Source organism: Atractosteus spatula, unplaced genomic scaffold, assembly GCF_055471065.1.
Source record: "Atractosteus spatula isolate fAtrSpa1 unplaced genomic scaffold, fAtrSpa1.hap1 Scaffold_126, whole genome shotgun sequence".
NCBI classification, from domain to species: domain Eukaryota; kingdom Metazoa; phylum Chordata; class Actinopteri; order Semionotiformes; family Lepisosteidae; genus Atractosteus; species Atractosteus spatula.
In genome coordinates, this window is record NW_028296682.1 from 79914 (window position 1) to 95021 (window position 15108).

At 62.7% G+C, this 15108-nt stretch overlaps 15 non-coding genes across 15 annotated transcripts; all 15 read left to right on the forward strand.

Annotated features, from left to right (window-relative positions):
* Positions 1–757: 757 nt before the first annotated feature.
* On the forward strand, positions 758–948 carry LOC148809561 (U2 spliceosomal RNA). Its single transcript, XR_016087375.1, has one exon. It is a non-coding gene; the product is annotated as a U2 spliceosomal RNA (small nuclear RNA).
* Positions 949–1733: 785 nt separating this feature from the next.
* Positions 1734–1924, forward strand: LOC148809562 (U2 spliceosomal RNA). Its single transcript, XR_016087376.1, has one exon. It is a non-coding gene; the product is annotated as a U2 spliceosomal RNA (small nuclear RNA).
* A 785-nt stretch (positions 1925–2709) lies between these two features.
* On the forward strand, positions 2710–2900 carry LOC148809563 (U2 spliceosomal RNA). Its single transcript, XR_016087377.1, has one exon. It is a non-coding gene; the product is annotated as a U2 spliceosomal RNA (small nuclear RNA).
* Positions 2901–3685: 785 nt separating this feature from the next.
* On the forward strand, positions 3686–3876 carry LOC148809564 (U2 spliceosomal RNA). The gene has a single exon (XR_016087378.1). It is a non-coding gene; the product is annotated as a U2 spliceosomal RNA (small nuclear RNA).
* Positions 3877–4659: 783 nt separating this feature from the next.
* Positions 4660–4850, forward strand: LOC148809565 (U2 spliceosomal RNA). The gene has a single exon (XR_016087379.1). It is a non-coding gene; the product is annotated as a U2 spliceosomal RNA (small nuclear RNA).
* Positions 4851–5635: 785 nt separating this feature from the next.
* On the forward strand, positions 5636–5826 carry LOC148809566 (U2 spliceosomal RNA). The gene has a single exon (XR_016087380.1). It is a non-coding gene; the product is annotated as a U2 spliceosomal RNA (small nuclear RNA).
* A 783-nt stretch (positions 5827–6609) lies between these two features.
* LOC148809567 (U2 spliceosomal RNA) lies at positions 6610–6800 on the forward strand. Its single transcript, XR_016087381.1, has one exon. It is a non-coding gene; the product is annotated as a U2 spliceosomal RNA (small nuclear RNA).
* A 785-nt stretch (positions 6801–7585) lies between these two features.
* Positions 7586–7776, forward strand: LOC148809568 (U2 spliceosomal RNA). The gene has a single exon (XR_016087382.1). It is a non-coding gene; the product is annotated as a U2 spliceosomal RNA (small nuclear RNA).
* Positions 7777–8563: 787 nt separating this feature from the next.
* LOC148809569 (U2 spliceosomal RNA) lies at positions 8564–8754 on the forward strand. The gene has a single exon (XR_016087383.1). It is a non-coding gene; the product is annotated as a U2 spliceosomal RNA (small nuclear RNA).
* A 787-nt stretch (positions 8755–9541) lies between these two features.
* LOC148809570 (U2 spliceosomal RNA) lies at positions 9542–9732 on the forward strand. The gene has a single exon (XR_016087384.1). It is a non-coding gene; the product is annotated as a U2 spliceosomal RNA (small nuclear RNA).
* Positions 9733–10517: 785 nt separating this feature from the next.
* LOC148809571 (U2 spliceosomal RNA) lies at positions 10518–10708 on the forward strand. Its single transcript, XR_016087386.1, has one exon. It is a non-coding gene; the product is annotated as a U2 spliceosomal RNA (small nuclear RNA).
* Positions 10709–11492: 784 nt separating this feature from the next.
* LOC148809572 (U2 spliceosomal RNA) lies at positions 11493–11683 on the forward strand. Its single transcript, XR_016087387.1, has one exon. It is a non-coding gene; the product is annotated as a U2 spliceosomal RNA (small nuclear RNA).
* A 785-nt stretch (positions 11684–12468) lies between these two features.
* LOC148809573 (U2 spliceosomal RNA) lies at positions 12469–12659 on the forward strand. The gene has a single exon (XR_016087388.1). It is a non-coding gene; the product is annotated as a U2 spliceosomal RNA (small nuclear RNA).
* Positions 12660–13444: 785 nt separating this feature from the next.
* On the forward strand, positions 13445–13635 carry LOC148809574 (U2 spliceosomal RNA). The gene has a single exon (XR_016087389.1). It is a non-coding gene; the product is annotated as a U2 spliceosomal RNA (small nuclear RNA).
* A 785-nt stretch (positions 13636–14420) lies between these two features.
* Positions 14421–14611, forward strand: LOC148809575 (U2 spliceosomal RNA). Its single transcript, XR_016087390.1, has one exon. It is a non-coding gene; the product is annotated as a U2 spliceosomal RNA (small nuclear RNA).
* The last annotated feature ends 497 nt before the right edge of the window (positions 14612–15108 follow it).

The following is a 15108-nucleotide window of genomic DNA, read 5'->3' on the forward strand; positions in this document are numbered from 1 at the left end:
CTAGCAAGCAAGCGAGGTGGACCGGAGCTCCTTCCTCTCCGGTCTCGTCTCTCGTCCATCTGTGTGTCTCTGTGTCTCTCTCTCTCCCCCTCCCCGTTCCCGTGCTCCCTCCGTGCACTTTCCCGCGCCTCGACTCTCTCGGCAAGCAGGCCGGCCCCCTTTTCGGCTCCCGTGCGTTTTCCCTCCAAAAAACTTAGTTTTTTCCTCCTTTTTCCAGGGAGGCAGGCGTGGCTTGTGTGTGTGTGTGTGTGTGTGTGTGTGTGTGTGTGTGTGTGTGTGTGTGTGTCCCCGTCCTTGCAGGCGGGCCCCTTTCGACAGCCGGCCGTTTTCCCTCCAAAAAACTTAGTATATACACCTTTTCTTTCTTTTTTTCGGCAGGCAGGCAGGTGTGTGTGTGTCCCCGTCCCTCCCGAGAGAGCGCTGCCCCTTGCCTCTGCCCGCAGGTGCCGACGGTCCGCTTTCGCTTGCAGCTCACTCGGCACGGCTGCTGCTGGTGGGAGGGGCCTAAGCTAAGGAGGCCGGCCGGCTGGCGCCCCCCGCGGCTGCGGTCGTTGTCGGGCCGTTGACAGGAGATCAAAGAGCAGGGCCCCCGCCCGGGACTGGCGGGCAGGCAGGCGAGCAAGCAGGCAGGCAAGAGAGGGGGAGAGCGGAGTCCGGGCGGCCGGCAGCCGCGTGCGGACCGGGCTCCAGAGGCGTCGGCCTGCGCCGCTGCGCGCCAGCCGGACGCCCGCGCGCCCGCCCAAGGCCGGCGTCGGGCATCGCTTCTCGGCCTTTTGGCTAAGATCAAGTGTAGTATCTGTTCTTATCAGTTTAATATCTGATACGTCCCCCATCGGGGGACCACATATTAAACGGATTTTTGGAACAGGGAGCTGGATCAGGAGCTTGCTCCGTCCTCTCCACGCATCGGCCCGGTATTGCAGCGCCTCCGGGAACGGTGCACTACCTTCTCTCAGCGGTGAAAAGACAGACGTAGCTAGCAAGCAAGCGAGGTGGACCGGAGCTCCTTCCTCTCCGGTCTCGTCTCTCGTCCATCTGTGTGTCTCTGTGTCTCTCTCTCTCCCCCTCCCCGTTCCCGTGCTCCCTCCGTGCACTTTCCCGCGCCTCGACTCTCTCGGCAAGCAGGCCGGCCCCCTTTTCGGCTCCCGTGCGTTTTCCCTCCAAAAAACTTAGTTTTTTCCTCCTTTTTCCAGGGAGGCAGGCGTGGCTTGTGTGTGTGTGTGTGTGTGTGTGTGTGTGTGTGTGTGTGTGTGTGTGTGTGTCCCCGTCCTTGCAGGCGGGCCCCTTTCGACAGCCGGCCGTTTTCCCTCCAAAAAACTTAGTATATACACCTTTTCTTTCTTTTTTTCGGCAGGCAGGCAGGTGTGTGTGTGTCCCCGTCCCTCCCGAGAGAGCGCTGCCCCTTGCCTCTGCCCGCAGGTGCCGACGGTCCGCTTTCGCTTGCAGCTCACTCGGCACGGCTGCTGCTGGTGGGAGGGGCCTAAGCTAAGGAGGCCGGCCGGCTGGCGCCCCCCGCGGCTGCGGTCGTTGTCGGGCCGTTGACAGGAGATCAAAGAGCAGGGCCCCCGCCCGGGACTGGCGGGCAGGCAGGCGAGCAAGCAGGCAGGCAAGAGAGGGGGAGAGCGGAGTCCGGGCGGCCGGCAGCCGCGTGCGGACCGGGCTCCAGAGGCGTCGGCCTGCGCCGCTGCGCGCCAGCCGGACGCCCGCGCGCCCGCCCAAGGCCGGCGTCGGGCATCGCTTCTCGGCCTTTTGGCTAAGATCAAGTGTAGTATCTGTTCTTATCAGTTTAATATCTGATACGTCCCCCATCGGGGGACCACATATTAAACGGATTTTTGGAACAGGGAGCTGGATCAGGAGCTTGCTCCGTCCTCTCCACGCATCGGCCCGGTATTGCAGCGCCTCCGGGAACGGTGCACTACCTTCTCTCAGCGGTGAAAAGACAGACGTAGCTAGCAAGCAAGCGAGGTGGACCGGAGCTCCTTCCTCTCCGGTCTCGTCTCTCGTCCATCTGTGTGTCTCTGTGTCTCTCTCTCTCCCCCTCCCCGTTCCCGTGCTCCCTCCGTGCACTTTCCCGCGCCTCGACTCTCTCGGCAAGCAGGCCGGCCCCCTTTTCGGCTCCCGTGCGTTTTCCCTCCAAAAAACTTAGTTTTTTCCTCCTTTTTCCAGGGAGGCAGGCGTGGCTTGTGTGTGTGTGTGTGTGTGTGTGTGTGTGTGTGTGTGTGTGTGTGTGTGTGTCCCCGTCCTTGCAGGCGGGCCCCTTTCGACAGCCGGCCGTTTTCCCTCCAAAAAACTTAGTATATACACCTTTTCTTTCTTTTTTTCGGCAGGCAGGCAGGTGTGTGTGTGTCCCCGTCCCTCCCGAGAGAGCGCTGCCCCTTGCCTCTGCCCGCAGGTGCCGACGGTCCGCTTTCGCTTGCAGCTCACTCGGCACGGCTGCTGCTGGTGGGAGGGGCCTAAGCTAAGGAGGCCGGCCGGCTGGCGCCCCCCGCGGCTGCGGTCGTTGTCGGGCCGTTGACAGGAGATCAAAGAGCAGGGCCCCCGCCCGGGACTGGCGGGCAGGCAGGCGAGCAAGCAGGCAGGCAAGAGAGGGGGAGAGCGGAGTCCGGGCGGCCGGCAGCCGCGTGCGGACCGGGCTCCAGAGGCGTCGGCCTGCGCCGCTGCGCGCCAGCCGGACGCCCGCGCGCCCGCCCAAGGCCGGCGTCGGGCATCGCTTCTCGGCCTTTTGGCTAAGATCAAGTGTAGTATCTGTTCTTATCAGTTTAATATCTGATACGTCCCCCATCGGGGGACCACATATTAAACGGATTTTTGGAACAGGGAGCTGGATCAGGAGCTTGCTCCGTCCTCTCCACGCATCGGCCCGGTATTGCAGCGCCTCCGGGAACGGTGCACTACCTTCTCTCAGCGGTGAAAAGACAGACGTAGCTAGCAAGCAAGCGAGGTGGACCGGAGCTCCTTCCTCTCCGGTCTCGTCTCTCGTCCATCTGTGTGTCTCTGTGTCTCTCTCTCTCCCCCTCCCCGTTCCCGTGCTCCCTCCGTGCACTTTCCCGCGCCTCGACTCTCTCGGCAAGCAGGCCGGCCCCCTTTTCGGCTCCCGTGCGTTTTCCCTCCAAAAAACTTAGTTTTTTCCTCCTTTTTCCAGGGAGGCAGGCGTGGCTTGTGTGTGTGTGTGTGTGTGTGTGTGTGTGTGTGTGTGTGTGTGTGTGTGTGTCCCCGTCCTTGCAGGCGGGCCCCTTTCGACAGCCGGCCGTTTTCCCTCCAAAAAACTTAGTATATACACCTTTTCTTTCTTTTTTTCGGCAGGCAGGCAGGTGTGTGTGTGTCCCCGTCCCTCCCGAGAGAGCGCTGCCCCTTGCCTCTGCCCGCAGGTGCCGACGGTCCGCTTTCGCTTGCAGCTCACTCGGCACGGCTGCTGCTGGTGGGAGGGGCCTAAGCTAAGGAGGCCGGCCGGCTGGCGCCCCCCGCGGCTGCGGTCGTTGTCGGGCCGTTGACAGGAGATCAAAGAGCAGGGCCCCCGCCCGGGACTGGCGGGCAGGCAGGCGAGCAAGCAGGCAGGCAAGAGAGGGGGAGAGCGGAGTCCGGGCGGCCGGCAGCCGCGTGCGGACCGGGCTCCAGAGGCGTCGGCCTGCGCCGCTGCGCGCCAGCCGGACGCCCGCGCGCCCGCCCAAGGCCGGCGTCGGGCATCGCTTCTCGGCCTTTTGGCTAAGATCAAGTGTAGTATCTGTTCTTATCAGTTTAATATCTGATACGTCCCCCATCGGGGGACCACATATTAAACGGATTTTTGGAACAGGGAGCTGGATCAGGAGCTTGCTCCGTCCTCTCCACGCATCGGCCCGGTATTGCAGCGCCTCCGGGAACGGTGCACTACCTTCTCTCAGCGGTGAAAAGACAGACGTAGCTAGCAAGCAAGCGAGGTGGACCGGAGCTCCTTCCTCTCCGGTCTCGTCTCTCGTCCATCTGTGTGTCTCTGTGTCTCTCTCTCTCCCCCTCCCCGTTCCCGTGCTCCCTCCGTGCACTTTCCCGCGCCTCGACTCTCTCGGCAAGCAGGCCGGCCCCCTTTTCGGCTCCCGTGCGTTTTCCCTCCAAAAAACTTAGTTTTTTCCTCCTTTTTCCAGGGAGGCAGGCGTGGCTTGTGTGTGTGTGTGTGTGTGTGTGTGTGTGTGTGTGTGTGTGTGTGTGTGTCCCCGTCCTTGCAGGCGGGCCCCTTTCGACAGCCGGCCGTTTTCCCTCCAAAAAACTTAGTATATACACCTTTTCTTTCTTTTTTTCGGCAGGCAGGCAGGTGTGTGTGTGTCCCCGTCCCTCCCGAGAGAGCGCTGCCCCTTGCCTCTGCCCGCAGGTGCCGACGGTCCGCTTTCGCTTGCAGCTCACTCGGCACGGCTGCTGCTGGTGGGAGGGGCCTAAGCTAAGGAGGCCGGCCGGCTGGCGCCCCCCGCGGCTGCGGTCGTTGTCGGGCCGTTGACAGGAGATCAAAGAGCAGGGCCCCCGCCCGGGACTGGCGGGCAGGCAGGCGAGCAAGCAGGCAGGCAAGAGAGGGGGAGAGCGGAGTCCGGGCGGCCGGCAGCCGCGTGCGGACCGGGCTCCAGAGGCGTCGGCCTGCGCCGCTGCGCGCCAGCCGGACGCCCGCGCGCCCGCCCAAGGCCGGCGTCGGGCATCGCTTCTCGGCCTTTTGGCTAAGATCAAGTGTAGTATCTGTTCTTATCAGTTTAATATCTGATACGTCCCCCATCGGGGGACCACATATTAAACGGATTTTTGGAACAGGGAGCTGGATCAGGAGCTTGCTCCGTCCTCTCCACGCATCGGCCCGGTATTGCAGCGCCTCCGGGAACGGTGCACTACCTTCTCTCAGCGGTGAAAAGACAGACGTAGCTAGCAAGCAAGCGAGGTGGACCGGAGCTCCTTCCTCTCCGGTCTCGTCTCTCGTCCATCTGTGTGTCTCTGTGTCTCTCTCTCTCCCCCTCCCCGTTCCCGTGCTCCCTCCGTGCACTTTCCCGCGCCTCGACTCTCTCGGCAAGCAGGCCGGCCCCCTTTTCGGCTCCCGTGCGTTTTCCCTCCAAAAAACTTAGTTTTTTCCTCCTTTTTCCAGGGAGGCAGGCGTGGCTTGTGTGTGTGTGTGTGTGTGTGTGTGTGTGTGTGTGTGTGTGTGTGTGTGTGTCCCCGTCCTTGCAGGCGGGCCCCTTTCGACAGCCGGCCGTTTTCCCTCCAAAAAACTTAGTATATACACCTTTTCTTTCTTTTTTTCGGCAGGCAGGCAGGTGTGTGTGTGTCCCCGTCCCTCCCGAGAGAGCGCTGCCCCTTGCCTCTGCCCGCAGGTGCCGACGGTCCGCTTTCGCTTGCAGCTCACTCGGCACGGCTGCTGCTGGTGGGAGGGGCCTAAGCTAAGGAGGCCGGCCGGCTGGCGCCCCCCGCGGCTGCGGTCGTTGTCGGGCCGTTGACAGGAGATCAAAGAGCAGGGCCCCCGCCCGGGACTGGCGGGCAGGCAGGCGAGCAAGCAGGCAGGCAAGAGAGGGGGAGAGCGGAGTCCGGGCGGCCGGCAGCCGCGTGCGGACCGGGCTCCAGAGGCGTCGGCCTGCGCCGCTGCGCGCCAGCCGGACGCCCGCGCGCCCGCCCAAGGCCGGCGTCGGGCATCGCTTCTCGGCCTTTTGGCTAAGATCAAGTGTAGTATCTGTTCTTATCAGTTTAATATCTGATACGTCCCCCATCGGGGGACCACATATTAAACGGATTTTTGGAACAGGGAGCTGGATCAGGAGCTTGCTCCGTCCTCTCCACGCATCGGCCCGGTATTGCAGCGCCTCCGGGAACGGTGCACTACCTTCTCTCAGCGGTGAAAAGACAGACGTAGCTAGCAAGCAAGCGAGGTGGACCGGAGCTCCTTCCTCTCCGGTCTCGTCTCTCGTCCATCTGTGTGTCTCTGTGTCTCTCTCTCTCCCCCTCCCCGTTCCCGTGCTCCCTCCGTGCACTTTCCCGCGCCTCGACTCTCTCGGCAAGCAGGCCGGCCCCCTTTTCGGCTCCCGTGCGTTTTCCCTCCAAAAAACTTAGTTTTTTCCTCCTTTTTCCAGGGAGGCAGGCGTGGCTTGTGTGTGTGTGTGTGTGTGTGTGTGTGTGTGTGTGTGTGTGTGTGTGTGTCCCCGTCCTTGCAGGCGGGCCCCTTTCGACAGCCGGCCGTTTTCCCTCCAAAAAACTTAGTATATACACCTTTTCTTTCTTTTTTTCGGCAGGCAGGCAGGTGTGTGTGTGTCCCCGTCCCTCCCGAGAGAGCGCTGCCCCTTGCCTCTGCCCGCAGGTGCCGACGGTCCGCTTTCGCTTGCAGCTCACTCGGCACGGCTGCTGCTGGTGGGAGGGGCCTAAGCTAAGGAGGCCGGCCGGCTGGCGCCCCCCGCGGCTGCGGTCGTTGTCGGGCCGTTGACAGGAGATCAAAGAGCAGGGCCCCCGCCCGGGACTGGCGGGCAGGCAGGCGAGCAAGCAGGCAGGCAAGAGAGGGGGAGAGCGGAGTCCGGGCGGCCGGCAGCCGCGTGCGGACCGGGCTCCAGAGGCGTCGGCCTGCGCCGCTGCGCGCCAGCCGGACGCCCGCGCGCCCGCCCAAGGCCGGCGTCGGGCATCGCTTCTCGGCCTTTTGGCTAAGATCAAGTGTAGTATCTGTTCTTATCAGTTTAATATCTGATACGTCCCCCATCGGGGGACCACATATTAAACGGATTTTTGGAACAGGGAGCTGGATCAGGAGCTTGCTCCGTCCTCTCCACGCATCGGCCCGGTATTGCAGCGCCTCCGGGAACGGTGCACTACCTTCTCTCAGCGGTGAAAAGACAGACGTAGCTAGCAAGCAAGCGAGGTGGACCGGAGCTCCTTCCTCTCCGGTCTCGTCTCTCGTCCATCTGTGTGTCTCTGTGTCTCTCTCTCTCCCCCTCCCCGTTCCCGTGCTCCCTCCGTGCACTTTCCCGCGCCTCGACTCTCTCGGCAAGCAGGCCGGCCCCCTTTTCGGCTCCCGTGCGTTTTCCCTCCAAAAAACTTAGTTTTTTCCTCCTTTTTCCAGGGAGGCAGGCGTGGCTTGTGTGTGTGTGTGTGTGTGTGTGTGTGTGTGTGTGTGTGTGTGTGTGTGTGTCCCCGTCCTTGCAGGCGGGCCCCTTTCGACAGCCGGCCGTTTTCCCTCCAAAAAACTTAGTATATACACCTTTTCTTTCTTTTTTTCGGCAGGCAGGCAGGTGTGTGTGTGTCCCCGTCCCTCCCGAGAGAGCGCTGCCCCTTGCCTCTGCCCGCAGGTGCCGACGGTCCGCTTTCGCTTGCAGCTCACTCGGCACGGCTGCTGCTGGTGGGAGGGGCCTAAGCTAAGGAGGCCGGCCGGCTGGCGCCCCCCGCGGCTGCGGTCGTTGTCGGGCCGTTGACAGGAGATCAAAGAGCAGGGCCCCCGCCCGGGACTGGCGGGCAGGCAGGCGAGCAAGCAGGCAGGCAAGAGAGGGGGAGAGCGGAGTCCGGGCGGCCGGCAGCCGCGTGCGGACCGGGCTCCAGAGGCGTCGGCCTGCGCCGCTGCGCGCCAGCCGGACGCCCGCGCGCCCGCCCAAGGCCGGCGTCGGGCATCGCTTCTCGGCCTTTTGGCTAAGATCAAGTGTAGTATCTGTTCTTATCAGTTTAATATCTGATACGTCCCCCATCGGGGGACCACATATTAAACGGATTTTTGGAACAGGGAGCTGGATCAGGAGCTTGCTCCGTCCTCTCCACGCATCGGCCCGGTATTGCAGCGCCTCCGGGAACGGTGCACTACCTTCTCTCAGCGGTGAAAAGACAGACGTAGCTAGCAAGCAAGCGAGGTGGACCGGAGCTCCTTCCTCTCCGGTCTCGTCTCTCGTCCATCTGTGTGTCTCTGTGTCTCTCTCTCTCCCCCTCCCCGTTCCCGTGCTCCCTCCGTGCACTTTCCCGCGCCTCGACTCTCTCGGCAAGCAGGCCGGCCCCCTTTTCGGCTCCCGTGCGTTTTCCCTCCAAAAAACTTAGTTTTTTCCTCCTTTTTCCAGGGAGGCAGGCGTGGCTTGTGTGTGTGTGTGTGTGTGTGTGTGTGTGTGTGTGTGTGTGTGTGTGTGTGTGTCCCCGTCCTTGCAGGCGGGCCCCTTTCGACAGCCGGCCGTTTTCCCTCCAAAAAACTTAGTATATACACCTTTTCTTTCTTTTTTTCGGCAGGCAGGCAGGTGTGTGTGTGTCCCCGTCCCTCCCGAGAGAGCGCTGCCCCTTGCCTCTGCCCGCAGGTGCCGACGGTCCGCTTTCGCTTGCAGCTCACTCGGCACGGCTGCTGCTGGTGGGAGGGGCCTAAGCTAAGGAGGCCGGCCGGCTGGCGCCCCCCGCGGCTGCGGTCGTTGTCGGGCCGTTGACAGGAGATCAAAGAGCAGGGCCCCCGCCCGGGACTGGCGGGCAGGCAGGCGAGCAAGCAGGCAGGCAAGAGAGGGGGAGAGCGGAGTCCGGGCGGCCGGCAGCCGCGTGCGGACCGGGCTCCAGAGGCGTCGGCCTGCGCCGCTGCGCGCCAGCCGGACGCCCGCGCGCCCGCCCAAGGCCGGCGTCGGGCATCGCTTCTCGGCCTTTTGGCTAAGATCAAGTGTAGTATCTGTTCTTATCAGTTTAATATCTGATACGTCCCCCATCGGGGGACCACATATTAAACGGATTTTTGGAACAGGGAGCTGGATCAGGAGCTTGCTCCGTCCTCTCCACGCATCGGCCCGGTATTGCAGCGCCTCCGGGAACGGTGCACTACCTTCTCTCAGCGGTGAAAAGACAGACGTAGCTAGCAAGCAAGCGAGGTGGACCGGAGCTCCTTCCTCTCCGGTCTCGTCTCTCGTCCATCTGTGTGTCTCTGTGTCTCTCTCTCTCCCCCTCCCCGTTCCCGTGCTCCCTCCGTGCACTTTCCCGCGCCTCGACTCTCTCGGCAAGCAGGCCGGCCCCCTTTTCGGCTCCCGTGCGTTTTCCCTCCAAAAAACTTAGTTTTTTCCTCCTTTTTCCAGGGAGGCAGGCGTGGCTTGTGTGTGTGTGTGTGTGTGTGTGTGTGTGTGTGTGTGTGTGTGTGTGTGTGTGTCCCCGTCCTTGCAGGCGGGCCCCTTTCGACAGCCGGCCGTTTTCCCTCCAAAAAACTTAGTATATACACCTTTTCTTTCTTTTTTTCGGCAGGCAGGCAGGTGTGTGTGTGTCCCCGTCCCTCCCGAGAGAGCGCTGCCCCTTGCCTCTGCCCGCAGGTGCCGACGGTCCGCTTTCGCTTGCAGCTCACTCGGCACGGCTGCTGCTGGTGGGAGGGGCCTAAGCTAAGGAGGCCGGCCGGCTGGCGCCCCCCGCGGCTGCGGTCGTTGTCGGGCCGTTGACAGGAGATCAAAGAGCAGGGCCCCCGCCCGGGACTGGCGGGCAGGCAGGCGAGCAAGCAGGCAGGCAAGAGAGGGGGAGAGCGGAGTCCGGGCGGCCGGCAGCCGCGTGCGGACCGGGCTCCAGAGGCGTCGGCCTGCGCCGCTGCGCGCCAGCCGGACGCCCGCGCGCCCGCCCAAGGCCGGCGTCGGGCATCGCTTCTCGGCCTTTTGGCTAAGATCAAGTGTAGTATCTGTTCTTATCAGTTTAATATCTGATACGTCCCCCATCGGGGGACCACATATTAAACGGATTTTTGGAACAGGGAGCTGGATCAGGAGCTTGCTCCGTCCTCTCCACGCATCGGCCCGGTATTGCAGCGCCTCCGGGAACGGTGCACTACCTTCTCTCAGCGGTGAAAAGACAGACGTAGCTAGCAAGCAAGCGAGGTGGACCGGAGCTCCTTCCTCTCCGGTCTCGTCTCTCGTCCATCTGTGTGTCTCTGTGTCTCTCTCTCTCCCCCTCCCCGTTCCCGTGCTCCCTCCGTGCACTTTCCCGCGCCTCGACTCTCTCGGCAAGCAGGCCGGCCCCCTTTTCGGCTCCCGTGCGTTTTCCCTCCAAAAAACTTAGTTTTTTCCTCCTTTTTCCAGGGAGGCAGGCGTGGCTTGTGTGTGTGTGTGTGTGTGTGTGTGTGTGTGTGTGTGTGTGTGTGTGTGTGTCCCCGTCCTTGCAGGCGGGCCCCTTTCGACAGCCGGCCGTTTTCCCTCCAAAAAACTTAGTATATACACCTTTTCTTTCTTTTTTTCGGCAGGCAGGCAGGTGTGTGTGTGTCCCCGTCCCTCCCGAGAGAGCGCTGCCCCTTGCCTCTGCCCGCAGGTGCCGACGGTCCGCTTTCGCTTGCAGCTCACTCGGCACGGCTGCTGCTGGTGGGAGGGGCCTAAGCTAAGGAGGCCGGCCGGCTGGCGCCCCCCGCGGCTGCGGTCGTTGTCGGGCCGTTGACAGGAGATCAAAGAGCAGGGCCCCCGCCCGGGACTGGCGGGCAGGCAGGCGAGCAAGCAGGCAGGCAAGAGAGGGGGAGAGCGGAGTCCGGGCGGCCGGCAGCCGCGTGCGGACCGGGCTCCAGAGGCGTCGGCCTGCGCCGCTGCGCGCCAGCCGGACGCCCGCGCGCCCGCCCAAGGCCGGCGTCGGGCATCGCTTCTCGGCCTTTTGGCTAAGATCAAGTGTAGTATCTGTTCTTATCAGTTTAATATCTGATACGTCCCCCATCGGGGGACCACATATTAAACGGATTTTTGGAACAGGGAGCTGGATCAGGAGCTTGCTCCGTCCTCTCCACGCATCGGCCCGGTATTGCAGCGCCTCCGGGAACGGTGCACTACCTTCTCTCAGCGGTGAAAAGACAGACGTAGCTAGCAAGCAAGCGAGGTGGACCGGAGCTCCTTCCTCTCCGGTCTCGTCTCTCGTCCATCTGTGTGTCTCTGTGTCTCTCTCTCTCCCCCTCCCCGTTCCCGTGCTCCCTCCGTGCACTTTCCCGCGCCTCGACTCTCTCGGCAAGCAGGCCGGCCCCCTTTTCGGCTCCCGTGCGTTTTCCCTCCAAAAAACTTAGTTTTTTCCTCCTTTTTCCAGGGAGGCAGGCGTGGCTTGTGTGTGTGTGTGTGTGTGTGTGTGTGTGTGTGTGTGTGTGTGTGTGTGTGTCCCCGTCCTTGCAGGCGGGCCCCTTTCGACAGCCGGCCGTTTTCCCTCCAAAAAACTTAGTATATACACCTTTTCTTTCTTTTTTTCGGCAGGCAGGCAGGTGTGTGTGTGTCCCCGTCCCTCCCGAGAGAGCGCTGCCCCTTGCCTCTGCCCGCAGGTGCCGACGGTCCGCTTTCGCTTGCAGCTCACTCGGCACGGCTGCTGCTGGGGGAGGGGCCTAAGCTAAGGAGGCCGGCCGGCTGGCGCCCCCCGCGGCTGCGGTCGTTGTCGGGCCGTTGACAGGAGATCAAAGAGCAGGGCCCCCGCCCGGGACTGGCGGGCAGGCAGGCGAGCAAGCAGGCAGGCAAGAGAGGGGGAGAGCGGAGTCCGGGCGGCCGGCAGCCGCGTGCGGACCGGGCTCCAGAGGCGTCGGCCTGCGCCGCTGCGCGCCAGCCGGACGCCCGCGCGCCCGCCCAAGGCCGGCGTCGGGCATCGCTTCTCGGCCTTTTGGCTAAGATCAAGTGTAGTATCTGTTCTTATCAGTTTAATATCTGATACGTCCCCCATCGGGGGACCACATATTAAACGGATTTTTGGAACAGGGAGCTGGATCAGGAGCTTGCTCCGTCCTCTCCACGCATCGGCCCGGTATTGCAGCGCCTCCGGGAACGGTGCACTACCTTCTCTCAGCGGTGAAAAGACAGACGTAGCTAGCAAGCAAGCGAGGTGGACCGGAGCTCCTTCCTCTCCGGTCTCGTCTCTCGTCCATCTGTGTGTCTCTGTGTCTCTCTCTCTCCCCCTCCCCGTTCCCGTGCTCCCTCCGTGCACTTTCCCGCGCCTCGACTCTCTCGGCAAGCAGGCCGGCCCCCTTTTCGGCTCCCGTGCGTTTTCCCTCCAAAAAACTTAGTTTTTTCCTCCTTTTTCCAGGGAGGCAGGCGTGGCTTGTGTGTGTGTGTGTGTGTGTGTGTGTGTGTGTGTGTGTGTGTGTGTGTGTGTCCCCGTCCTTGCAGGCGGGCCCCTTTCGACAGCCGGCCGTTTTCCCTCCAAAAAACTTAGTATATACACCTTTTCTTTCTTTTTTTCGGCAGGCAGGCAGGTGTGTGTGTGTCCCCGTCCCTCCCGAGAGAGCGCTGCCCCTTGCCTCTGCCCGCAGGTGCCGACGGTCCGCTTTCGCTTGCAGCTCACTCGGCACGGCTGCTGCTGGTGGGAGGGGCCTAAGCTAAGGAGGCCGGCCGGCTGGCGCCCCCCGCGGCTGCGGTCGTTGTCGGGCCGTTGACAGGAGATCAAAGAGCAGGGCCCCCGCCCGGGACTGGCGGGCAGGCAGGCGAGCAAGCAGGCAGGCAAGAGAGGGGGAGAGCGGAGTCCGGGCGGCCGGCAGCCGCGTGCGGACCGGGCTCCAGAGGCGTCGGCCTGCGCCGCTGCGCGCCAGCCGGACGCCCGCGCGCCCGCCCAAGGCCGGCGTCGGGCATCGCTTCTCGGCCTTTTGGCTAAGATCAAGTGTAGTATCTGTTCTTATCAGTTTAATATCTGATACGTCCCCCATCGGGGGACCACATATTAAACGGATTTTTGGAACAGGGAGCTGGATCAGGAGCTTGCTCCGTCCTCTCCACGCATCGGCCCGGTATTGCAGCGCCTCCGGGAACGGTGCACTACCTTCTCTCAGCGGTGAAAAGACAGACGTAGCTAGCAAGCAAGCGAGGTGGACCGGAGCTCCTTCCTCTCCGGTCTCGTCTCTCGTCCATCTGTGTGTCTCTGTGTCTCTCTCTCTCCCCCTCCCCGTTCCCGTGCTCCCTCCGTGCACTTTCCCGCGCCTCGACTCTCTCGGCAAGCAGGCCGGCCCCCTTTTCGGCTCCCGTGCGTTTTCCCTCCAAAAAACTTAGTTTTTTCCTCCTTTTTCCAGGGAGGCAGGCGTGGCTTGTGTGTGTGTGTGTGTGTGTGTGTGTGTGTGTGTGTGTGTGTGTGTGTGTGTCCCCGTCCTTGCAGGCGGGCCCCTTTCGACAGCCGGCCGTTTTCCCTCCAAAAAACTTAGTATATACACCTTTTCTTTCTTTTTTTCGGCAGGCAGGCAGGTGTGTGTGTGTCCCCGTCCCTCCCGAGAGAGCGCTGCCCCTTGCCTCTGCCCGCAGGTGCCGACGGTCCGCTTTCGCTTGCAGCTCACTCGGCACGGCTGCTGCTGGTGGGAGGGGCCTAAGCTAAGGAGGCCGGCCGGCTGGCGCCCCCCGCGGCTGCGGTCGTTGTCGGGCCGTTGACAGGAGATCAAAGAGCAGGGCCCCCGCCCGGGACTGGCGGGCAGGCAGGCGAGCAAGCAGGCAGGCAAGAGAGGGGGAGAGCGGAGTCCGGGCGGCCGGCAGCCGCGTGCGGACCGGGCTCCAGAGGCGTCGGCCTGCGCCGCTGCGCGCCAGCCGGACGCCCGCGCGCCCGCCCAAGGCCGGCGTCGGGCATCGCTTCTCGGCCTTTTGGCTAAGATCAAGTGTAGTATCTGTTCTTATCAGTTTAATATCTGATACGTCCCCCATCGGGGGACCACATATTAAACGGATTTTTGGAACAGGGAGCTGGATCAGGAGCTTGCTCCGTCCTCTCCACGCATCGGCCCGGTATTGCAGCGCCTCCGGGAACGGTGCACTACCTTCTCTCAGCGGTGAAAAGACAGACGTAGCTAGCAAGCAAGCGAGGTGGACCGGAGCTCCTTCCTCTCCGGTCTCGTCTCTCGTCCATCTGTGTGTCTCTGTGTCTCTCTCTCTCCCCCTCCCCGTTCCCGTGCTCCCTCCGTGCACTTTCCCGCGCCTCGACTCTCTCGGCAAGCAGGCCGGCCCCCTTTTCGGCTCCCGTGCGTTTTCCCTCCAAAAAACTTAGTTTTTTCCTCCTTTTTCCAGGGAGGCAGGCGTGGCTTGTGTGTGTGTGTGTGTGTGTGTGTGTGTGTGTGTGTGTGTGTGTGTGTGTGTCCCCGTCCTTGCAGGCGGGCCCCTTTCGACAGCCGGCCGTTTTCCCTCCAAAAAACTTAGTATATACACCTTTTCTTTCTTTTTTTCGGCAGGCAGGCAGGTGTGTGTGTGTCCCCGTCCCTCCCGAGAGAGCGCTGCCCCTTGCCTCTGCCCGCAGGTGCCGACGGTCCGCTTTCGCTTGCAGCTCACTCGGCACGGCTGCTGCTGGTGGGAGGGGCCTAAGCTAAGGAGGCCGGCCGGCTGGCGCCCCCCGCGGCTGCGGTCGTTGTCGGGCCGTTGACAGGAGATCAAAGAGCAGGGCCCCCGCCCGGGACTGGCGGGCAGGCAGGCGAGCAAGCAGGCAGGCAAGAGAGGGGGAGAGCGGAGTCCGGGCGGCCGGCAGCCGCGTGCGGACCGGGCTCCAGAGGCGTCGGCCTGCGCCGCTGCGCGCCAGCCGGACGCCCGCGCGCCCGCCCAAGGCCGGCGTCGGGCATCGCTTCTCGGCCTTTTGGCTAAGATCAAGTGTAGTATCTGTTCTTATCAGTTTAATATCTGATACGTCCCCCATCGGGGGACCACATATTAAACGGATTTTTGGAACAGGGAGCTGGATCAGGAGCTTGCTCCGTCCTCTCCACGCATCGGCCCGGTATTGCAGCGCCTCCGGGAACGGTGCACTACCTTCTCTCAGCGGTGAAAAGACAGACGTAGCTAGCAAGCAAGCGAGGTGGACCGGAGCTCCTTCCTCTCCGGTCTCGTCTCTCGTCCATCTGTGTGTCTCTGTGTCTCTCTCTCTCCCCCTCCCCGTTCCCGTGCTCCCTCCGTGCACTTTCCCGCGCCTCGACTCTCTCGGCAAGCAGGCCGGCCCCCTTTTCGGCTCCCGTGCGTTTTCCCTCCAAAAAACTTAGTTTTTTCCTCCTTTTTCCAGGGAGGCAGGCGTGGCTTGTGTGTGTGTGTGTGTGTGTGTGTGTGTGTGTGTGTGTGTGTGTGTGTGTGTCCCCGTCCTTGCAGGCGGGCCCCTTTCGACAGCCGGCCGTTTTCCCTCCAAAAAACTTAGTATATACACCTTTTCTTTCTTTTTTTCGGCAGGCAGGCAGGTGTGTGTGTGTCCCCGTCCCTCCCGAGAGAGCGCTGCCCCTTGCCTCTGCCCGCAGGTGCCGACGGTCCGCTTTCGCTTGCA